Here is a 25,651-nt window from a genome sequence, read left to right as displayed (position 1 = left end):
GATGCAAAAAGCAACCCTCGAGATTCAAACAGTCGTAGTTTGCCAACCCCTGATATAAACACATACAGTATATTGTTACTGTAATGATGTGGCAGGACACAGCTGGGTGGGTGGTGATTAGTCAGAACCGAAGTGACCAGAGAGTGGTGGAACACCTGAAGAGACCCAGCTGATTGGGGCTACCTGCTGGCTCTCTACATCACTTATGTCTAGCAAGCATGGCAAAGCTCCAGCCCCAAGTTTAACTGCTGATCTCAGCCCGTCGACTGGAATCTGGGACCCTCGGCTCCAGGGCAGAGCTGACCGCCAAGCCCCCAGGAAGAGAGGGGCTGCACGGGTCTAAACGGTCAGGGATGCAGGATGGCAAGCCAACGGGCCAACACACTGGAGAGAAATGAGAAAGTAGGAGCCTTTTCAGAGCACAGCTGTGCTTTGCCCCGTAGGCTTCACTGAGAGGAGGGGTCTTACCGAACCAGTGAGGCAGGGAACCTCCATAGAGTGGTCCAGTCAGAGGGCCTAGGAGCCGGTGATTCAAGGCACATGCCCTTATGGGGGAGGTCTGTCAGGCGTGTGCTGTCAGGTCAGGCTCCCAGGTTCAGCTTGAATGGGCTCGGATACCCAGGTGCCCTCTGGACCAACTGGAGGAAACATCTGCGATGCACAGGAGGCAGTGGACCCATCCTCAATCCCCTCTCAATTCCCAGAATTTCGGGTCAGCACATCTGCAAGGAGCAGTCCCAGTCAAGAGTGCAGGAACTAGGAATCCTCAGGGAGCTCAGGCCAAAGGAGTGAGAACAGGAATCTTGGTTCCCTAGTAAGAAACAGAAGGCTCTGCTGGGTCACTGGAAGGAGACTGGGGAAAGAGAAAGAAAAGTAAACCAGACATCTCAAGAGAAAAAAGTGTAGAAAAGAAAAGAGCCCTGAGTCTGGAGAAAAAGCCACTTCAAAGAGAAACTTGAAAGGTGACAAAAAAAGAGGGCAGTCAGAGAAAAAAAAACTATAGTGCTTGGGCAAAACTATAACAGGGCTGCTAGGAAGAGAGGGAAAAAGGCTGTACAGGGAGAGCCCCGGGGTCCTAGACACCGAAGCTGCCTCCTGAAAGTGGGCCAGAACTGCAGGAGAAGGAGGCCAGCGAAAAGGAGTCCAGGGTTCCAGGCCAGAGGACAGGAGCCATTGTGCAAACTGAAACAGGGCACTGCAGTGCAAAGTGAAGTGAAGTCCAGAGCTGGAGACAGGGCAAAATGGAACAGAGGACTGCAGTGCAGAGTGAATTCAAAGGAGAATTAAATAATGAATTGGATAATTGTTAATTGAAACAAATTACCAGAAGGAGACCTGGTTTGTGCAACAAGCCCTAGAAAATCATGAGCCCTCATGGGAATGTGAAGGTTTCTCAGTGCAACTGCTAGCTGAGAGAGTTTTACCTTATAAGCTGTACTGCCTCTGGGCTGCTCATCATGGCATGGCAGGATGGAATTTCTAATAGCTTGTAACTAAGTTGGTGTCTGCCCATAAATGTACAGGTATTAATCATAGGGCTTCCCTTGTTTTCATGCATTGTTCAGTCGAGATTATTCATTTTGTGATCTGTTAAGTCTGTTCTCCGTTTAAGATTATCTTTGGCCCTAACACTAATTATAGTGTTATTAATATATGTATTAATTATAAATATAATATATAATGTGTTAATTTATTGTTCTGATGCAATATATAGTATATTTGTAACTCTTGTATGATATTCTTAATCTACAAAATGCATACAAAAATTAAATACCTTATCCTTTGGGCCTATTTTGGAATAAAATATCTTATTAATACCCCCCAAAATTGGTGTTCTCTATATGTATTACATTCCTCAATGTCCCGTACAAAGAACATTAGCATTTTAAAGAAAATTATGATTAATTATAAATATGAGCTATGTATGTGCATTTCCAGTTGCACCTGGAACCATTTAAATGTATACCATTTATGAACCCAACCACTGAGTTCATAAATGGTGTACACTAGTACTCTCAATTTTGGAACTGGAACAAATTCAATTTGGTCTGATTCACCAGGAGTTAAAAAAATTACATTGGCAAGTGATCTTCAGCTGGGAAAACAAGTGCATTCTTGCAGTTCTGCATTTATATGCTCCACATGGCTGTGGCAAAGCTCATTTATGAGGAACTGAACACAAATAAAGCACAGTAAATGAGGAAACTGAAAAAATAAAAAATATATAGTGGAAGATATTCTTGTGAACAAGACATAAAGAGTAGGTTTTGTCATTACTATAAAATTTACCATTGCACAGGAATCACTTATTTCCAATTTTATTGCTGCCTCAATGTGTTTGACAGCCTCCCCCGCCACTCCAAATAAAAATATAAGCCTCAGGTTCTAAGTGGTTTACAATGTAGAAACTGTATGTACTGTAACTCAAACTATCTTGTGAATTATTTACTTTTTATCTATATGTATATGTTCCAACAATATTCATATGGATTATTCTGCTGTGAGAAATGAATGCATTTGTGCAGTCAAAAATCTAAATATTGTCAATGGAACAGTGGGACAATAAACATTCTAATTTCAATGTTATTTAAATCTAAACTATGTTTTCATTAAAGGGTTTTTCCTTTAAAGTTTTATTATCTGTTGTGTTTTAAACATTAGTTCATTTTAACAATTAAGAAATCAGGATTTTTTCCCTTTAGTTTTGACGTATCCAATGTGCCATCCATTTACAGATGACTGTCGGATTACAAGTGATCAAGGATGGATTACATTCAGAGCTAACATCATTAACTACTGTATGAAATTAAAGTCGTGGTATAGGTTCACTAATAAGTACTGCAGTGTGATCTGTGATTACACTTCTTAATTTTCTACACTTACAGTAAATATCACATAAGAATCCATTTTAATGAGTTTCAAATGAGTTTTAACAAAGAGCTTGTTTAAAAGTAAATTTGAAAACAATAAATCAAAGTTTTGGTGACAGTAAACAAAATCAAAGCAAACATTCAAAGTATTCATGTTATTATAGTAATATTAAGAGCAAAACTGCATTACAGGAGACCCATGATCAAAGAGGTGCTTTGCTGTTGCTTTTGCAACAAATCAGATGTTTGTCTGTTTAATATTTGAGACATTGAAAAGAATGTAATATCGCCAAGAGGTTGTGATTCTGGATGTGAGCAGTAATTAGACCAGAGGTAAAGTATTACATTGAGTGCATGACATGCCATGTGTTACACATTTGAAACACATTTGATAGCTTATAAATGTATTTTTATCATAAACCCCAAAATAGTGTAAAATAGTGTGCAGCTATTTGTGTACACTTTTTCAATTACAGATTTATTTCTTTAAAAAAGAAAGACACTAGTATATTGTGTTGACATACAGGATATGACTTTTTATCGTTTTGAACCTTGGAAAGTGTCTCTCACCACTGATATTGGAAAATTCCATTCACTTTATTTTTGTTTGCTACACATTCTGAGGCAACTTTCATGACTTTTTATACTGAAAAGAGCTATGTAATGTGTGAATAAACCATCTGGCAGTAAGTCCAGGGGATAGTCACAGAAGTCATAAACAGACACAAAAAACAAACCGTAAAAACAGTCTAAGTGACTGTTTACGTAAGTGGCCTGGTGTAAGAAAAATATACAACAGAAGAAGACAAGACAGTACAATATAGCAAAAAGTATTAATACAAGGTTAGTCAAAATGGTGCCAACAAGTATAAATGCCAATTATTTTACTAAAGTTTTGTTTTCTCCTCCACAGATGGCACTGCAGTCGCACAGTATCCACAATGGCGTCACCTGTACACAAAGTCATTTTGTGCTCTCTGTTATCATGATACAAAATCAAGCATTTCCATGCAGCAATCGTTCCAGACTAAATTTTACAAACATCCACCAATGCGAGACTCCATCCTTAAGTGGTACAGGCAGTTTGTGGAGCGTAGATGCATCTGCAAGGGCAAAACCACAGGTCGTCCAAGCATTTTGATATTTATGCTTGTCATGAATCGCTCCCACACAGGCAAGTGATCCCGCATTCCCACCAGCTCTTCCCGTACCAAACATGCACGCACCAATCTTTTCTCTATTTAAACCCTCGCCAGACCCCCTTTCAGTGCTCACGATTGAGATTTTCTTCCTGAGCTTCGTTCCTAGTTTTCATTCTGCGATACTACTGGTTGACTCCTGGATCTTGACCATGCTGTTCTTCGACTATGCCTTTGCCTCCTGACTTAGTACCTATGCCCCTTCTACACTCTCTTGGATATTGGACCCTGCTTCTCCTCCTTGATGAAGTCTTCGCCTCCTGATTCTATACCGACGCTTCTACAACGCCTTCCCGGATCCTGAACCCTGCCTGCTTCCTCGATTACGCCTTCGTCTCCCGATTCTGTACCGCCTTCGTCTATCGTTTATTCTTCCGAAGAGCACCGCATAGGATCCCAATCCTCCGCAGTCAGTCCCACCGTGACAAAGCTTTTGTTTGAAACCTTTTTTGTCACAGTAACCCTTGTAATTAATTTGAAATAAACTGTCAAAGTTGTTGACAGCATTTTGACTAACCCTGTACTATAGTTTTCCAGAGAATTCCAGGATAACAGCTTTTTGAGACACAGACTAAGAATCACTAATCAGAAAAATAGACTAACTGTATATAATAGGTGCCACATTAAGTTACATACAGTAAGCACCACTCCTGGCTCCTCTTAATGGGTATGTAAGACTCCATTTTAAGCCAAATGTGAGTCAAGGTCTCCATCCAGCACAAAATGGTGCACCAGACAGGAAACAAGAAAAATATTCTGGATCCAAAACAGGTAATATAAAAATGCAATAACAAAAAGTAATAACTTATACACCATTCTGAATAGCAATACTAGATACTAATAACAGTTTCACCAGAGCACATACGTGAACTTGGTTAGACTTCACTTTATGTTTTCTTTGGTTTTTATTGTATGATGTATCTTGTAGGATTTTTCCTGTTGTATTTACTGTATTTCTTGTCCTTGTATGTGTGTGTTTTTTCTTTTTATTGTTAAGGCTGTGAAGCAATTTTGCCACATTAATTTAAAAAATAATACGTTTGGGATAAAAAACCTATTCTACTATTTCTTGTTACAGTTGTCTCTTCATGTTTGAATGGATGATTTTAGCCCCACATGACAATGAAGATAAACGGGTGAGTAAGTAATGAATATCAAAGGCCTCATAAGAGATCATAAGAGAGGGTTTGCAACAGGCATTCAGCAGATAATGACAACCATGGAGACAAATACATCTTTTCTGTTCAAATGGTTTAGTACTATGATTGTTATGGTCAAACAGTTATGAACACTGCGGCACAATAATTGTATATTTCTGGATGATTGGGCATTTGAAATTTATTTGGTTTTCACATTTATTAAAAGAAAACATTTATTAAACAGAAAATAACTATTCTTCGAAGAAGACTGGCCAGCTGTTTTCACTAACACATTGAAGTAGTGAGGATTAAAGGTCCCTCCAGAATGTTCCCATTTTACCACTCCCAGCAATGATTACACTGACCTCTTTGTCAGCATGCTTTTACAGGATTTCCAGGAATCTTTTTGCAGAAAGATTACAGGAACCACATTCAGCTGCAAACCTTTTAATGAACCTCTCAGTACATTTACAGATTTCAGCTTTTCACACTTTTCCCTTGGATTTGCCTTAATTTGAGCCCTCCTTTTCATCTGTTTGGCCCAGTCTCACATGGTTTTTCTTCTTTTGTGCTTCTCAAAAATAGGAAAACAAGCACAAACCTAGTTAAATGACATACATTCTGATACTGTATGTTGATGCAAAGAGTTACAGATGAAAAGACTGCACAGATTTTTTGTGCAAGAATCTATACTTCTCACAAAAAATCAAAGCACAGCAGGCCTCCATATGTTTTTGTGCATGAGTTCATCTGCCAGCAGTTCAATAGACTGGACATTGATTAGAATTTGCATTTCATTATTTACTCTCTTACATTCAAGATCACATTTATTCTGAAATGAATATAATGTCAATATCACAAAATTATAGCCCTTGCTTCTAAAGTGAATCTTTCCTGATTAAGCTACATCTATGATCAAGAAAATAATAATAATAATAACCTTTATTTATAAAGCACCCTTCCAAACCTAAGAACGCTATACAGTACACCACAACTAAAGAAAAAAACAAAACAAAAATAACAATAAACAGAAATGAAGAACCAAGATCATACAGATTTTGACAGATTGACTGTAGGCAATCAGACATACTGTAGACCTTGGTAAAAAGGTAAGTTTTGAGTTTAGAGTTAAGGTCTGAAGTCTGAAGTCTGAAGAAGGACATTGGGCAGGACTGGAGCAGCGATAGGAAAGGCATGGTCATCAATAGTCCATGATTTAGTCCTGGGTACAGAGAGTAGAGGACCAGCCTCAACTGAACAGAGCCTACAGGGGGAGTGTAAACGTGGAGGAGTTTAGAGATGTACAGTATGACGGAGCCAGATTCTTTAGAACCTTGAACGTCAGTAACAAGATCTTATATTAAATATGTGACTTTATAGACAATCAATGTAGACGTGAGTGTAGGAGTGATTTTGCTGCCAGTGTCTTGTGCGAGTAAGCAGTCTAGCTGCAGAGTTTTGAACATATTGCAACTTGCTTTGAAGAAAGTTAGGAAGCCCATAAGGTAAAGAGTTGAACAAATCAAGCCTTGATATTATAAATGCACGAATCAGGCACTCAGCACTGAACATTGATAAAATTGCCTAATTCAGGCAATATTTCTAGGGCGAAAGAAAGATGTCTTAATCTTAACATTTTTCACATGTGGCTCGAAAGATAGGTGTGACCCCCAGATTCCTATGGCTGATGTGTGAATGGGGAATCTATCCACCATTAAATTAATTAGAATTATCATTATATTTGTGCATGTATACATGGGAGTTATTTGATGTTGGTGAGTTGGTGGTGGGGAGCTATGAAGGCCCCAAATTTCCAAATAAAGAGCATAAAAAATATATATGTGGTTTATTTCGTCACTAGAATCATCCAGAAGTATAAAATAAAAAATATCTGTGTTGTAACTTAAACAATACTCATTTTAACATATCACAGTCATCTAATGCATTCCCTTAAGGAAATGGTTCAATTTCCTCACTTTAAGAAATCATAGTTCAGCATCTTTGATTCAACTAATTCGGTACAGCCTGCACCCTTTCATACTTTCAGACATATATGTTCTTTCTAATGCTAATGTAGGAATATCCTGTATGCATTTTTGTCACTTATCGTCAGTTCTCAGTGGACATCCTGAAGGACACAGTGAAAGTATCTTTGGTGGAGAAAGTTATAGAAAGAGCTGCCACTCTTTCTATAAAGTGGCTGCCACTAGAGGCCACTACACAACTTTTAATCTTTGTAAATAGTCTCACAGTGGGTGATAATACATTAAATTACTGACACTTCAACCTTACTGTAGGTCCATTATTTTCTTATACTAACAACTTTGTAAATGCAAATAATTTTAGGTTAAATAATAATCAATTAATACAATTAATATCCAGACATTAACAATAAACCTTTCATAAAAATCAGCCTCATTAATCCTTATCTATTGTTTAGTCTCATCAACCAATGTTATTTATTTAGCTATCAATACATTGCTGATACAAATAACTTCATGATTTTACATGTATTTTTAATGTTGTCCCAATCAATAGAACAGACCACAGAAAATGAAAAAATAATATTTTGTATATATCCACCTAAATAATGGACTTTTCAGTCCATTATATAGCCAGCAGCAATATACTGTAACTGGGAACCCACTGAAGCTAAGCAAGTGTGAGCCTGGTCATTCCCTGGAAAAGAGACCTCCTGGGAAAAGCTAAGATTGCTGCTGGAAGAGGTGTCAGTGGGGCCAGTAGGGGGTGCTCAACCTGCGGTCTGTGTGCATTCTAATGCCCCAGTATAGTGATGGGGACACTATACTGTAAACAGGCGCCATCCTTTGGATGAGATGTAAAACTGAGGTCCTGTCTCTGTGTGGTCATTAAAAATCCCAGGGTGATTCTCAAAAAGAGTAGGGGTGTTACCCTTGCATCCTGTCCAAATTTCCCATTGGGCTTTACCAGTCATGGCCTCCTAATAATCCCCATCTATAAATTGGTTTCATCACTCCTCCCCACTGATAGCTGATGTGTGGTGAGCGTTCTGGTGCACTATGGCTGCCGTCACATCATTCAGGTGGGGCTGCACATTGGTGGTGGAGGGGAGTCCCCATTACCTGTAAAGCCCTTTGAGTGTAGTGTTCATTATTATTACAGATACATATGCCATTCAGTTGCATTTTATCATCTTTGTAAATGCAAGAATTGTCTCAAGTGGGTCAAGATAGCATTTTGGTAACTCTTAATCTGTTATATTCAAATCATATTCAGTGGTGTCTGGTAAAGATCAAGAGATTCTTGTAAAAAATTAATTTACTTCAAAAAGCTATTGGTGAAACTGGAGGAGAGTCCCCATTAACTGTTAAACACTTTGAGTGTAGTGTCCAGAACAGTGCTATATACAGGTATGTGTAAGCAATTATTATTATTTTCTAAATTAAGCTCTATATTGTATATACAGTGCATGTAATAATGATTATATAAACCTTTATCTGTGATTTTAATTAATGGTCTCACAATGCAAATTTGTCCATCTAGCTCACTTGACTTTTGAAGCTAAATACAAAGTTTACTTCAATAAATTATTTAAAAATAATTAATAATTATTAAGGACATATTAATGGCTGCATAATCTCATTCATGACGTTATACAGTATATTTTTTCAATTATATATAGAATAGTATAAATTCATGGATTTTAAGTACCAGGAGAAATACACTGCATCTAAATAGGAAATATTTCTGATCTGGCTTTTTTATAGTGCTCATAGTCTTTTACAGACACTTTCAGTCGTTTCACTATATGAATTAACCGCTGTGCCAGAGCCCACATTTAATTCTTCTAATATTGTATCTCTTTCCTTTGCTTTTTCATCTTGTATCTTTCCTGTGTTCCTTTGCTTTATCGCACAGCCCAGCTCTGCTTTTTTTTTTGGAGGGGGAGAGAAGGCTTGTCTCCGCAGTCCTTTTCAGCTTAATATATTCTCTGCTGACTACTGATGTGGACCCACCATCTAGGCTAATTAGCACAACGATTACATGCATAAGGTGTAATTAACTACCTCAGCAGCAATGGATGCCAACAATACAACAGATTTAATGTCTTTGTTCATTGGTTTAGTTTGATATATTTGAGTTTCCTGGAGCTTTACTCTATGCTCTCAGCAGGCTATGTTCCCACCAAGGCTCTGAATTTAATGCTCAAAACATTTTAATTTTAAAACTTCTTGGCATGTCCACTTTGTTGGCTTCACCATCTAGGTCAGATAAGGCTTAAATGGATTCACACTGTGTGTTGCCTGAGGCAAAAAGCTTTTATGTATACAGTATATTGCAGTTATAATGTCATTTACTTTTAGATATGTCACTGCAATAGATAAAACCTTACCCTTACACATATTGCAAATAAATAAAAGAGAATACATTCTCTTTCCAGCATGGAATAAACCTATTACTTGTTTTTTTGCAGACTACGCATGCTGATGCAGCTACCCACCTGAACATATTTGCAATTACCTTTCTGCTGTTCTTTCAGTATAATTACCTAAAAGTTGTTGTTTTTTTCTTTACAAATATGTATGAAGGATTTGCATATATGTATTGTAGCCCACATTCCCATACTTTTTAACTTCACATGTCTAGCAAGCTGGAGGTTGTTAATGTAATTTTAACCCAAAGGTTGTAGCAGCTTGGCCAGAAACAATTTTAGTCTTTCTCATACTATAAGAAACTATGTGCTAGTTTCACAAAAAATGTGTGATAACTGTGTGCATGTTTTTAATGATGTTAATTTTTGCAGCAGTCAAAATTACCAGTGCATAATATTAAGAGCAAGAAGATGTTAACCCCACACTGAGAAGATGTAATAATGAAAGAATGTGTTGGCTTTGTAGCTTTCTCATCCACTGCATAACATTTACTGTAGCTTTTATAAAATTTAAAAATATGATGCAATTTTGGTATTGGTAGAGCTTGTGGTCGACAGTTTTGAGTATTTAGGGGAGATTGTATTTCTGGTATCTTGCTGTGATTCCCTAAACTAGTTTTAATCCTAAAACTTACACTGGTACAAAAGTGAGATGTTTTATTTACAATTTTTGAAATATTCTCCAAGTCCCAGTATCATTACTATTAGCATTAAACACACAGAAATAAATTGCAAAACCAGTAGCTGCTGCTTAATGTATATTTTTAAAAGAAAGTGAAGAGCTTACTTTTCTTATAATAATAACTGTACACATCAGTACTATATCATTTGCAATTAGTTGAAGAGACTGGCCTAGTGCTTCAAATCTGCATATCTAAACAATATTTAAACAATCCAATCAAATGGAACTAATGACACTTAACTAAACAATTCATATAGAGTAGTTACTGGTATTTTTTAATCACTTAATTATTTGTATTAATTTGTTACCATGACTAGCCTGCTTCTCAGGAGGTGGCTCATGAGCCCAGGGCACATAAAAAATCACAAAGGAATGCAAAATACTGTGTAAGGAGGATTTATTATAACAACATTCTTTAATATATACAAATTAAAGCTCTACTCTAAACAGCCAAATACCAGCAAGCCCCATGAATCCTTTTTTACTGTATACTAAGATAATCGAAATGAAGTCCATGTGAGAATTCTGGCTCTCAGCTTTTACCAATTAACTAATCAATCAATTAATGCACCACCTGTGAACCATTGTATAAACAATAGAGACCCTATCGACCTCTAGTGGCACATCAACTGAAATTACTACCCTACCCTAGTTACTGCTAGCCTGATACAGTTATTTTTCTTACGAAAGCTTATCTAATAGTATGTACTTTACAACTGGGTCAACTCTGGTCAGATTCTAAAAGAAAATTACATAAGAAATTGGAATTTAATTTATTTTTTCAAAATAAATTTTGTTTTTCATTATTGTAAATATTAGACAAGGTATGTGATTACCTGTTTGCAAATAATTTCTCTAGAATTTTAATTCTAGACAATGTAATTGTTAGCTTTTTTCAAAGTTCAATCAACAAAAAGCCAGAAATATCAAACTTTATCAAGGAACGGACAATTTTAGTTTTTGCTCAATTACAGCCATTAGAGCCTACTGCATCTGCGACAGTAGTTTCCCCTTACCCTTCTTTGTTGTACATTTTTAATATTTCTTTTGTAACAAGTACATTCTGTAAAGTGATTTAATTGAAGGTTTATACAGTGTATTATTTTTAATAATATATTAACTTCAGCTGAGTGCAGGGTGAGCTCTATAGTCAAGGGTTTGAGCCTGGGTCATGTCACTTGTTGACTGTAACGAGAGCCGGTCCTGACTCCTGTGTAGTGTGTATTAAGGACCCTATGCAGAAGGTATAATACTGAAATGACTGGAAAAGGCTACAGGGAAAACACGATGAGGAATAGAAGGGATGGCACACAGGAGGTGGTGCCAACAGTGATCAGGTGCAAGGAGGGAGCACAGGCAAACAAGTCCAAAAACTGTCCAAGGGGGAAATCCTGGTGCAGTCCAAAATCCAAAGCCGGGTGATCCATCTAAGACGAAACAATGTTAAAATCCGGAACAGGATCTGGAACAGGAACAGGATCGTGACACTGACTGTGACTGAGTTCCCCCAAGTGCTGATGTACAATTGACTAACCTGATTGCAAGGGTTGGATGGGATTTGTCAACAAAGGCTCTCTCAACTCTCAGGAACAAAGTCATCCCTGCAGCATTTCAGGCATTTTCAGACATGCTATGCTGGTGGTGAGGGATGCACTTTTCCACCAATTGTGTAGTGTTGAAATACAAATGACTTGAAAGTCAAATCTGCCTTTGCTATCTTATTCTCCTTTGTGAGCGGTCTTGGAGATTGTAGCTACTGTACATGACAAGATATGTAAAATATAAAATAGCTAAACCACATTTTGTGGAGATAACAGAAATAATTTCTAATTCTTAATTTAAACAAAAATTATACCAAGAATTCTTTTGGATTCTCTGAAAACCACACTTGGAAGTATAAATATTCTTTTCTAATAGTTCTGTACTGTTTGTTCCAGTGCAGAATTTGCCCCACATTTTCTCTCTCCATTCAGAGCACATTAAAAATCCCCAATATTATGTTTCATTTAATTTTTTTTTTCCACATCTAAAGTATGTTGATTCTTAGCATGAATAACATTTTCATGCCTCTATAATTACTTTTGTTAGGAGCAAATGCTTTGAGAATACCCCTGTTGGCATTTTAGTCATCATTTTTTCTCTCAAAATGTAAATCCCTCATACAGTACAGTATGTTTTACCATATTAATCCAACTCAAAGTGATGATCAAATGGTCATGGTCTTACCATCAGGGCAGATCTGCTTCCAACCTGCAGAAACTAATCATAAGATTATGGACATGATACTGAACCCAGAGGGAAGGTCCTCACCCATGGAGATGTGCAAATAAACCATCTGTGTGTCTGTTCAATAGGAGAGAAGGTGTTGGAAATTAAATTTTGTAGAAATGTTTCTTGATGTGATACCCAATTGATACCTGTTAGAACATACCAATAATCTCTCAGGTGCTGCCTTTCCCATCTATAAATAAAATCTCACCTACTTACAATTTTTTAATGATATTTTGTTTCTATGAAAAGGAGAATGCAGCTATAGTGCACATACAGATGCAGCCATTCAAAATGAGTGAGGTATTTCGCGGCATACCCCGGTGGGCGTGTCGCAGTATCACGCGGCATGACGCAGTTAACGTGGTGTCACGTGGTTAACTATCCGGCATCGCCTTGTAAAACCGCCAGGGGGAGCTTAACCTCTCATGTACAGCATTTGAGCCTTTAATTTTGAACTGTGTATTACAGCATGTTAATCATCAGTCATTAAAATGTTGGTATATTTTATGAAAGCAAGATTGCTCAGTTGGACAAAAGTACACAACCTACCTTTATCAGAAATATTTATGCATCAAAGCCTTTACTGAAGATATTACTAATAGTATTAATAATGGATGACTTTGGACAAGCTGTATACTCAAAGTATAATTTCTTTAGCACATTTGTACAAGCACTTGGAATCTGTCCAAGCCATACTTTGTCAGGCATTTTGTTTTACTTCAACGGGCATAAAAACTTCCTTGCTTTTAACAGGGCGTTTCATAATTTCTAACTACGAAAATGATTTAAAATGCGACACCTATCATTCAACTAGAGCTTAAAATATCACAAGGATCCTCAAGAGCACAGCAAAGAGTGTATTAAAAGACACTTGTATTTATCAACGCTTTCTTTTCCGTATACCAGATTTTATGGAACCACTTCAGAGGGGTGTCAGCCAGTCAGATTCCAGGAATCGGCACTTTAAAAGAAAAATACACACCAGTATTCCATTTCTCCCTAACGATTTTAAGCATCGAAGTATTTAACTAGCATGTGAAATAGCGTGTGAAAAAGTGGTAGTTTTAAGCTTTTCTGCTAATATAATATGGAATCGCGTATCTAAAGAATTTAATAACGGTATTCGTGTGCTGCGACAGGGCTGTGTAGGGCTGTTTCGCCTACCTGTTCATGCGAGCTGTCTTGTAGCCGACTGGTCTAGGTGCGTGACTACTAGCTGGCAGGTTGTGTGTTCGAATCCAGCTGGTGCTAGACTTTTCTTTTAACAAACATTTCTTCGAAAAAATAGAATAGCGATATTATGGACAATCAATTGACTTTTATATTTCAAAATATCGCAACATGATCGATATTTGCGATATTTTGAACATATCTTCCCTTCTGACAGTGGTTCCTGCTTCTATTGTGTGTGTGTGTGCAACAGAGTAAATTTTTATAGAGAAATGGAGGCTGGACAGTATGCGTTACAATATAAACATTTATATTGATTTAAATCGTGTTCTGATTTAAATCGCAAACGCGTGTTTAATTATATGTGTTTTTTAATCATAATCAGGCTAATGCAACATAAATTGATACAGTATCTTTGTCTTCTAAGTATCTTAATAAACTTTCAGCATAGCTTTCTACCCGTCAAGATTTATATTTCTTGGGATTTTGGGATCAAATGTGGAAGGATTAGATTATAATCGTTTTTATTTGTCAAATACGTGATTGTATTTCTGAATGTTATGTGACACCTACAGTAGTTCACTGCTTTAAATACATCGAATTAAGAAAGTTATGTGTAGCACTTTAGAACTTTTTTCTGAACCAGGGAAAATCTGATCATGTTTCTCTATAACAATAATAAAAAACTTTATTTTACATATCGCCTTTAAAAGTGGCATCTCAAAGCAATACAGTAGATCGAAAAACAGTTAAAAGGGACCAAATTAAATACCAGACAATCGCAAACGCGTTTTCAATAAAATTATTTTATTCATTCAGCAGTCTGTGAGAGGGACATCCAGCAGGGAGAGACACACACACCGGTTTTCATTGACAAAATTGTTTTTTTTCAATTCCTCTTGTCTAACAGGAATGTTTTGTTTGTGGACAGACTGTTAGACAAGAGGAAAAGACCGCCTCCTCCTACGAAGCATTAATCGCGTATCTAAGGAAAATTGCAGTATACCTTTGTTCATGCACATCATTATACAGTACAGTATCTCAATTTGTATTTCGATTAAAAAAAATCGTTTGCCCAGCCACTACTGTTGTTATTGTTTTTATCCTGTAAAGCGTTTCCTTTTTCTGCGTTTTCCATTTCCTTTTTCTGATCACTCGCTTTCTGGATACACATCTCACCTGTCCCGTTCTTTGTTTTCCTGGTTTGCTGATTATGCCTGCTGCGGTCCACTCCTACCCTCACACCTAAAGAATACTATTTTAAATTTCTTGGCGCAGTTCATTAACCCTTGTACAGATGCAGCCATTCAAAGTGTGCGTCACAGACACGTACCGCAGGTGACGTCGCTCAGTATGACGCAAGATGACGCGTGGCACCGCAGTAAGTGATTGGTTGACCGACAGGGGCACTCGTGGTCCGTTGGTCTGTCGTAGAAAGACTTACAGTAAACGTCTTTGCTGTGCCCGTTGTAGATATTGAATTTACCAATGAAGGGAAATCTTAGTAGCTGAGCATAAAAAGAATAGGAGCATACTGTAACGCGTGTGAAGGCCATAAACGATATTAATTTTGGAACATAAACATACAGTATATAGCTGGTCTTGGTACTTTAAAGAAAAAAATACACACCAGTATTCCATTTCTCCCTAAACATTTTAAGCTTTGAAGTATTTAACTAACGTGATACCGGAGTCAACAAGCATACTTTTAGAATTTGATTAAAAGGGAATATAATATGGAATCGCGTATCTAAGGAATTTAATAATGGTATTCGTGTGCTGCGACAGGGCTGTGTAGGGCTGTTTCGCCTGCCTGTTCATGCGAGCTGTGTTGTAGCCGACTGGTCTAGGTGCGTGCCTAGCAACTAGTAGGTTGTGTGTTCAAATCCAGCTGGTACCGGACTTTTCTTTTAACAAACATTTCTTCGAAAAAATAGAATAGCGATATTATGGACAATCAATTGACTTTTATATTTCAAAATATCGCAACATGATCGATATTTGCGATATTTTGAACATATCTTCCCTTCTGACAGCGGTTCCTCCTTCTATTGTGTGTGTGTGTGCAACAGAGTAAATTTTTATAGAGAAATGGAGGCTGGACAGTATGCGTTACAATATAAACATTTATATTGATTTAAATCGTGTTCTGATTTAAATCGCAAACGCGTGTTTAATTATGTGTTTTTTAATCATAATCAGGCTAATGCATTTCTACATTTTCTGTATGAACCAGCTTAGAGGTTCATACAGAAAGACAGCTTGTGTTTAAATTGAGTGTAAGGTAATTTATGCTTCTAAAGTCATGGTCAGCATTTATTATCGTACTGTGCTGTAAACTTTTTCTGTGCCTAGTCACATTATTTTATAGCGTTTTTATTGCGTTATTAAATCTGGTGGCGCTGTGTGTTACAGTAGTTTCGTGACTCCCATGTCACATGGTCTGTGATTGAATCCCATAGAACTATGACTTTATTTTTTAACAAACATTTCTTTGAAAAAAATGAAACGTTTCCCTTGGTCAGAGATTAAATAAAACCTCACTCGCACCAAACAAATTTATATTTCTAAATATCACAAAATACGTTCATTGTCTTCCAATCGAGTCGAGTTGACATTGGAAGCCTGCCACACCCGGACTCTTAAACCAACGCATTAGCACGTCAAAGCCCATCGAGGGTATTGAGCCAGTATTGGCTTTAGTATTCCCCCCCTCTCCCCTCAATTCAATTCAATTCAAGGTGTTTTATTTGCATGACAGATGGGTACAAGCAGTGTTGGGTATGTATATTGTAACGCTTACGGCAGACAGGCACTGTGTAAGAGCCGGCGCACCAGAGCAGCGCACCGAGGGAGCGTCTGCATTTCTAACTTAGTTTTTAAAATTAGTCAAGCAATATGAAGCATCCCCTTTTACTTTGTGCCTGAGCATAAAAAGAATAGGAGCATACTGCAACGCGTGTGAAGTCCATAAACGATATTAATTTTGGAACTTAAACATACAGTATATGGCTGGTATCGGTACTTTAAAGAAAACATACACACCAGTATTCCATTTCTCCCTAAACATTTTAAGCATCGAAGTCTTTAACTACCGCGATACCGGAGTCAACAAGCATACTTTTAGAATTTGATTAAAAGGGAATATAATATGGAATCGCGTATCTCAAGAAATTAATAACGATATAATTATATTCATGTTGCAAAAGAACTGCAACGGACATAAAAACTCCCTTGCTTTTAATAGAGCGTTCCATAATTTCTAACTACGAAAATGGCAGGTGAAAGGATTTGTAAACATATTTTGTTAAAGCAAGTCAGTTTTTTCCGCAACACATAAAAGACATTTTTCCAAGAAAGTTTAGCCTTTGTCACTAATGAAATCACTAAATAAAGACATAAATATAGAAATCTTAAGATTTGTTTTATTTAATGTTGGTAGCAGGATGAACTGTCAGAGTGTATATTTTGTCGCAGAGTTGCTGCAAGATGTTAACAGTGAAAAAGGTATTTAGAAATGAGTTATTTCAAGATGAAAATTTTCAGAATAATTGCAAATCTAGCAGGATAGAGAAAGCACAGAAAACTGGCAGTTAGATTGATCAGATTAGTATGAAAAGTCATTTAGCAAAGGGAATTAGAAGAGTGACAAACTAGTATACTTTAGATCTTTTTTTTCTGAACCAGGGACAATCTGATCATGTTTCCCTATAACAATAATAAAAAACTTTATTTGATATATCACCATTAAAGGTGGCATCTCAAAGCAATACAGTAGATGTAAAAACAGATAAAAGGACCACAGATTACAAAGTAAATGCATATAAGAAAGACAAGCAGGTAGAGGTGCTACCAAAATTAGAAAATGAAGCAGATACAGACACTAAGTCTTCTGAAAAGAAAGGTTCTGAGGTTAGATTTAAACTGGCCCTGGTGTGTGTGTGTTTGTGTCTGTCCTGTGATGGACTGGCGCTATGTCCAGGGTGTATTCTGCCTTGTGTCCGTCGCTTCATTCATGTGCATCCAACACACAGTTCAACGCTAGCAACTACACAAAATCTAAAATATGAGCTCTACTTGCCACTTACAGTACCAACAGTACCAGCTAACTTTAGTAGTGACATTTTCATGGATCTTTTTAACAATAAAATTTACAACATCAGACTTCAGACACAATTAAACAGGCCTCAAAAAAGTCTGGTACAAACATTTTCAGCATGGAATAAACCGTTACTTTAATGGTATAAACCTTAAATGGATTCATATTCTCAATAAGATTTGGTGCTCAGTAACATGACTTAGAAAATGACAGAAGACATACGTATCATGCTTATCCTTCTATTTTTCATAATCGTAAACTCCTTAAGGCAGTTACATTTTCTCTGTTCTGACCTGGAGTTACAGAGAAATTTAAATTCTAATAAGAGATTTGTAATGAGGAAAGTCATACCAATCACTCATACAGTACCAGGATTTGCAATTACAATACAAATACTTTCTTTCTGTATGTGTTTATTTTGCAGTTTGAGTCTATGGCATTCCTTTGGGGGTCTATACTCCAAGGCATGACTTTTTTATGTATAAACATCAGTATTTACTGCTATTAATTACTGTACGATTTATAGTTGAAATCTGAGCCTAGATATAAAGTTAGATATAAAGTTAAAATCTCGACAAAGCAATGTAGGAAATACAGAGAAAATAAATCCTTTCTGACATCTAAAATCAGTTTCGATCAAGGTCTCTAAAACGAACAAGAAAAATAAGATTTTCGGAGGGCAATTACGCTGTGTTTATATAGAATAGGTGATTTATGAGCAATCTAATTTCTTGTTCGTTTAAAACAGTGAAATGTCAGCTGTAAAAGATCGCACCAGAAACAGCACTCTCTCTGCCTGTCATAGACGTTCAGGAAAGGCTGAATGAAGTCATGTCAAGTACAATAATTCGGAGATCAATAATACCAGTTGTAGGACAGTATATAAGGAGGATAAGGATTTTGAAGTTGACTCGAAATCTGATAGGTAACCAGTGCAAGGACTTGAAAACAGGTGTAATGCATCCCTGATAGGATTCTTGCTGTCATATTCTGAACATATTGAAGATTGCTCAGTGTGGATTTAATTTCCCCAGTGAACAGGATGTGCATTTATTAATTCTAGAAAAAAAGCCTTTCTTGATTTCTCTAGTTCTTAGTTTCTCTAGTTCCCTTTAAAATAAACTATTATTCCACAATGCAGAGTATTACATGGCCAGTATTTACACATGATATTTGTGATTTAAAGAAATTAACACAAGCAGCTTTTGGAGATTGAAGTGTTGGCTGAGTTATTGCAGGATAAAAGACTAGAGATGTTGGCAAGAAGAAGATAGTTTGGGGAAAGCTGAGGAATACACTTATAACAAGAACACTTCCTAATGGGGTTAGGCATACTTTTGATGAAGATGATGAAGTTAACAGACTATATGTTTACATAGATACTGAAATAAGGATTGTATTTTAGATTATGTGTAGTTGCTGGCATTGAACTGTGTGTTGGATGCACATGAATTGAAGGAATGGGCAAACATAGCTGATGCGGATCCACAGAGCCAGCATATTAAGATGTTTATAATTAGAGGCAATTTGTTTAAATAACTAGGTATGGATACTGATGTGCAAGAGAGGTGGAAAGGCTGTTTCCTTAAGCCAGCAGTATAAAATATTTTATTCTCAGTGAGATGCTGCCATTTCATAGTGGGTTTCTAACACTGTGTATAGTTCCATCCACACAGTGCCTTTACTTCCATTTCTAATCTCTTTATCCAGTACAGAGGATTTGGAGCCTATCCCAGTAAGCAACGGACACAAGGCAGAATACACCCTGGACATAGTGCCAGTCCATCACAGGACAGACAGACACAAACACACACAGACCAGGGCCAGGTTTCCCATAAACTAATTAACTTACCAGTATGTTTTGGAGTGCGAGAGGGAGTCATATCACACATATGGAGAAAAACCATGTAACCCAGAGAGAACATGTAAACCCCACACACACAGGATGGCAGGAATTGAACCTAGGACCCCAGTGCTGCAAGATAGCAATGCTAACCACTTTGCCACCATTATAAATGGATGAATATCTTAGTTATCTTTCTAGTTCACAGGTTTGCATGCATAATTTAATTTTGAAAGCCACTGAGACATCAGGTACTACTGTTGTATTTATGAAAAAGAAACAAAACAAAAAACATACTAACAACTGTGCCATCCTACTCCTTAGCTAATACATTTTATTATTCATAAACAGTTAACATTGTTAGCAAAATATTTTGAATTATATTTAACCCTATTTTTTCTTTAGTTTTGTATTTAACTTATTATATGATAGTCAGACTTAATGTATATTTGAACAATGAAAATATATTTTTACAAGATTTTACATTAAGCACTTAAAATTAATATGGTTAATAATAGTAAACTGTAACATGCTGTAACAAGATCGGTTAAACAGCGAAGAAAATGCTTTCAGAGAAAATGTTTCAGGTGTGAAGAACATAGATCTCCAATGCAATTTCAACCAAACCTGTTCCCACACACCCTGCCCCCACTACCATTAGAATATACACAAAGCACTCAAATCTTTCGAGCTAATGATCAGGTGACCCGAGAGAGAGCGAGAGAAACACCAAGGGGTGCGGAACCAGGGAACTATTTACATGGAAAACGGGCGATCTCCCCAGACTGTCCGCCCGTTTCACTGTTACCTGGATACCTCTTTATTTAGAACTCACTAACACTGATTTTTAGTTTAGAAGGATTCAAGTAGGGTTTTAGATGAAAGGCAGCGACCTTAATCAAGCCCAAATCACAATTGAACCCATTCAGAGCTTACATTACATTTTAGCGTTTCATTCTGAGCAGAAGACCCTCACACCTGAAGAAGGGGGAGGTGTTTTTCGCTGGAAATCTCGCCTGCTTCTACTTTACAACCGGAGTGCTGGCTGTGACGAATTAAACCGGTATTACAGGTTTCAATCACAGACCATGTGACATGGGAGTCAGGAAACTAACACCGCGCCACCGGATTTGATAACGCTATAAAAACGCTATAAAATAATGTGACTTGGCACAGAACAAGTTTACAGCACAGTACAAAAATGCTGACCATGACTTTAGAAGCATAAATTGCCTTACACTCAATTTAAACACAAGCTGTCTTTAGCCCTCTAAGCTGGTTCATACACAAATGTAGAGATCCAGGCTCAGAACACACAGCTTCATTAGCGAATACATATGCAGGACAACTAGAGAAGACGTTTTACAGAGGATGGATTTTTAGAAACATCCCATCAGTGACATCACTGAAGTCAACTCCTAGGTACTGTAACTGTCGTGTGGATAGTTTCACAAGAATCAGACAAAGGTTTAAGCATCGCTTGTTCTAGATAAAACTGCAAAAAAAAAACAACCACCCATAATGTACTTCTTTGCGGCTCTGTTTGCCCAAATCATATATTCACAACGTGAAATCTAGAACATAATATTACGTAACCAAAATCCGCAATATGGAAACAGAACCTGTGTAATTGTTGATAGATGATGTACTCGTAACATTTTTTCAAGACGAACTACAACATTTAAAAAATGACTTGTATGTACTTGATATCTCTAATCAATCCACGGGTCCCAGCACGAAACGAAACTAAAACGCATACCGTTTCGCGCTTCTTATTAGTTGCTCAAAAGTAATTTGACCGTATGAAATGCATAATATAAACCTAGAAACATATACGTGAGTAGTACTTAAGCACTGTAGTATCTGTGTTAAGACATCAGGATGTCTTCTATCTTCTTCAGGATGAATAAAGTGGGCCTATTTATCTATCAATCATATTTAAATAACTAGTGTTCTGTACCGTGGTACCCCTAAAAGTACCACACTTGTACCATACAACAGTAGTACCTGATGTCTCAGTGGCTTTCAAAATTAAATTATACAATAAATAACCACATGTAAGACTCTGATGCTTAAAATGTTTAGGGAGAAAGTGGAATACTGGTGTGTATTTTTTCTTTAAACTACCAATACCAGCCATATACAGTCTGTAACGTAGGGATTTCTATACGTCTTTATTTAGTGTTTACATTAGTGACAAAGGCTAAACGTTTAGCTTCAGTAACGTGTACATATCTCCCCTTTTTATAAAACGACATGGTTGAAAACTGTTCCAGAGCCACTGTTGTTTCATCAGTGAAAAGTACATCATGAAATGCCTCTCCCTGTTCAATCCACTGGAAAAAAGAAAAGGAGCATAAAGCTTCTGATGGTCATAAACGATATTCATTTAGGAGCAGCATCAGAGGTATGTTTTTAACTGCACTGCATTGGAGAGAATACCATAGTGTGTTTTTTTTTACTCCCTGGCGGAAACTGGCTTCCAGAAGAATCAGTATGGCTCAGAGATTAAATAAAACTTCACTCGCACCAAACAAATGTATATTTCTAAATATCACAACATGATCGAATTTAAGTCATTTTAATAACAATGAATAGTCACCTATGCGTTACAATATAAACATTTATATTGATTTAAATCGCGTTTAAATCACCTTTATTTAAAACCCATAAATAAAGCTGATACTGTTTAGACTTCCAATTATTTAAAACTGTATTAAAGCAGCACGATACACAATGCAACGTAAATCGCTATCTTTGTCTTCTGTGTGATAATGTTCACCTCTCTGTCCAGCAAATTTACAGGTTAAAAACAATACTGTTAGGCTGGGAAAACGATTTTTCTCCCCCCCCCCTCAAAAACCCAGTAAGTACAGTACTTACTAGTTAAAGGCTAGGCTCCCGACTACGGCGAAAGGAACCCTTCTTTCATTAGAATACAATGAACATATTTTAGCCCTGAATGAATAAATAGCAAACATGGTTTACATAAAAGACATTTTTCCAAGAAAGTTTAGCCTTTGTCACTAATGAAACCACTAAATAAAGACATAAATATAAAAATCTTAAGATTTTTAAAATGCATGACTTTGCTAAAATTTATTTGAAAATAAAAACAATTACAACCGCCAGGGGAGAGAGAGAACAGGGGAGGGATGTTGGTTTTGCATAAGGGGCGGGGCTATGGAAATTAGGTCTGTTTGGGAATGTGTAGTTACATGTTCTGGCTGTTTGTGAATTATCGTTGTTGAGTATGGAGTGTTGAGGTATTGATTTTGTGTAATGCTTTATGTTGAAAATTGAGGTGGATTTTGTTTATGATAAACAGGATAAACTGGGATGGGAGGAAGGTTTGGTTTTGCATAAGGGGCGGGATTATGATAATTGGAGGACTTTGCGAGAGTAAAATGGTTTGATATATTTGATTTTGTATTGTGGTTGTTATCTATGTTTTTGGTTGGTATTATGTTTATATGGTTGTTTTTGTTGGTTGGTTGTTATTATGGTTATTAATAATACGATCTATAGTTGAAATCTGAGCCTAAATAAAAAGAAAAAGCAAGTGATTAGGTTTATGAGCAATCTAATTACTTATTCGTTTAAAACGCTATATAAAATAAAGTTTATTATTAATTTGCTGCACAGAGCGGTGAATATTATTATGCATAAGACAAAGATAACGATCCTGATCAGTTTAGAAATCTGTGTACGCTGTAAGGTTTTTACTTCTTAAACTTTTAAAATACACGTTTTGAATAGAAAGAAATCCTCTTCCTGTTACAGTATGTATAGCAAACTAGCACGTCTTTTTTCTCCAATCAGAGGGGTGTCAGATGGTGTCAGCCAATCACCATTCTGCGTTGGGTAGCAACGGGTGACTGTTCTCAGGCGGAAGATGTAAACAGCTTAATGTTCGTGTTAAATAATTTTTTAAAATTCAATTAAACGGGCACAGTTAAGACATTAAATATACATATACATACTGTATACAGTACAGTTTGCATACGGTAATATGTTACGCGATTAAAAAATAAATAAATAAAACTGGAAGGTTCAGCACCAGCTGGATTCGAGCACACAACCTGCCCGTTGGCAGGCACGCACCTAGACCAGTCGGCTACAGTCAGCTCGCATGAGCAGGCAGGCGAAACAGCCCTACACAGCCCTGCCGCAGTACACGGATATAATCATACCGTTATTAAATTCTTGAGATACGCAATTCCATATTATATTCCCTTTTAATCAAATTCTAAAAGTATGCTTGTTGACTCCGGTATCACGTTAGTTAAAGACTTCGAAGCTTACAATGTTTAGGGAGAAATGGAATACCGGTGTGTATTTTTCCTTGTGATATTTTAAGCTCTAGTTGAATGATAGGTGTCGCATTTTAAATCATTTTCGTAGTTAGAAATTATGAAACGCCCTGTTAAAAGCAAGGAAGTTTTTATGCCCGTTGAAGTAAAACAAAATGCCTGACAAAGTATGGTTTGGACAGATTCCAAGTGCTTGTACAAATGTGCTAAAGAAATTATACTTTGAGTATACAGCTTGTCCAAAGTCATCCATTATTAATACTATTAGTAATATCTTCGGTAAAGGCTTTGATGCATAAATATTTCTGATAAAGGTAGGTTGTGTACTTTTGTCCAACTGAGCAATCTTGCTTTCATAAAATATACCAACATTTTAATGACTGAAGATTAACATGCTGTAATACACTGTTCAAAATTAAAGGCTCAAATGCTGTACATGAGAGGTTAAGCTCCCCCTGGCGGTTTTACAAGGTGACGCCGGATAGTTTCCGGCAGAGCGTCAAATGACGCGCGATTAACCACGTCACACTGCGTGACACTGCGTGATGCCGCGACACGCCCACCGGGGTATGCCGCAAAATAACGCACGCATTTTGAATGGCTGCATCTGTATGTGCTGTCCGCGCCGAAAATGCAATTAAAAAAAAGTCAAAAAACGCGCTCAAAATACAATTTATAGCTTAATAAGATACACTCCACAGGCAAAATTAAAGACGATTAAAATCTGTAATCTTTCCACTTGTACTGTGAGTCATCGGACAGTTTCTGCTTTGTGTAAGGATGGTGAGAAAGCTGTGCTCAATGTATTTAAGGGACTTAAAAGTTAAAGGAGATGCTTCATATTGCTTGACTAATTTTAAAAACCAAGTTATAAATGCAGACGCTCCCTCGGTGCCGCGCCGGGTGTAAATATCAAAGTATACATTCCCAACAAGAATTGTACCCATCTGTCATGCAAATAAAACACCTTGAATTGAATTGAATTGAGGGAGAGAGGGGGGTAGTGGGACAGAGATACTGTAGACAGACTCAAGGCAAATAAAATACTTATGGGTACGCAGGCATTCACGACAGCAACATACGAAACGTTTGCACGTACTGTATAGTTAAGTTATTACTTGGTTTTCAAAATGCAACGAAATACAATATTGTTGTTGCTGCTGTTCTGGTTGTTTTTATCCCGTAAAGCGTTTTGAGAAGCCACCTTTAAAGGCGATATATACTGTAAAACCGCTGATTCTTATGGAATGTGTTCCGCAGGAGATTCAAATTTTTATTTATTTTTTTTTTAATCGCGTATCTTAGGAAATCTCAGTATAACTTTGTTCATGAACAGTGGCATGTTACATTATCATTCGTTTTTTAACAAGGCTCGCCAGCTAATGTGAATCGAAACCTGTCTTGCTAGCTTTTAATGTCGTGCATGTGTAAACTGTACACTCTAGTAAGAGGGCATGCAAGTTACTCTGCCCCTTTCAGCTGCAGGGAGTCCCTCTGCTGCAACACACAGCAGACAGAACGGGAGACTATTGCCTTTCATATCTGACACCAGTGAAGTAAAAGGGGTGTCTAAAGGGGTGATTTCAGACCACATTTTAGTTACTTTATTTTGTTTACTTTTAACATTTCTGTAATTTACAGTAGATGTCAC

The 25,651-nt window shown here is 37.0% G+C and overlaps 1 pseudogene; it reads right to left on the bottom strand.

Moving 5' to 3' along the window:
- Positions 1–241: 241 nt before the first annotated feature.
- LOC148840822 (zinc finger BED domain-containing protein 5-like) overlaps positions 242–25,651 on the bottom strand; it is an 89,759-nt pseudogene continuing 64,349 nt past the window's right edge.

The sequence above is a fragment of the Atractosteus spatula genome, chromosome 1 (assembly GCF_055471065.1).
Source record: "Atractosteus spatula isolate fAtrSpa1 chromosome 1, fAtrSpa1.hap1, whole genome shotgun sequence".
NCBI classification, from domain to species: Eukaryota; Metazoa; Chordata; class Actinopteri; order Semionotiformes; family Lepisosteidae; genus Atractosteus; species Atractosteus spatula.
This window is presented reverse-complemented; position numbering and strand designations above follow the sequence as displayed.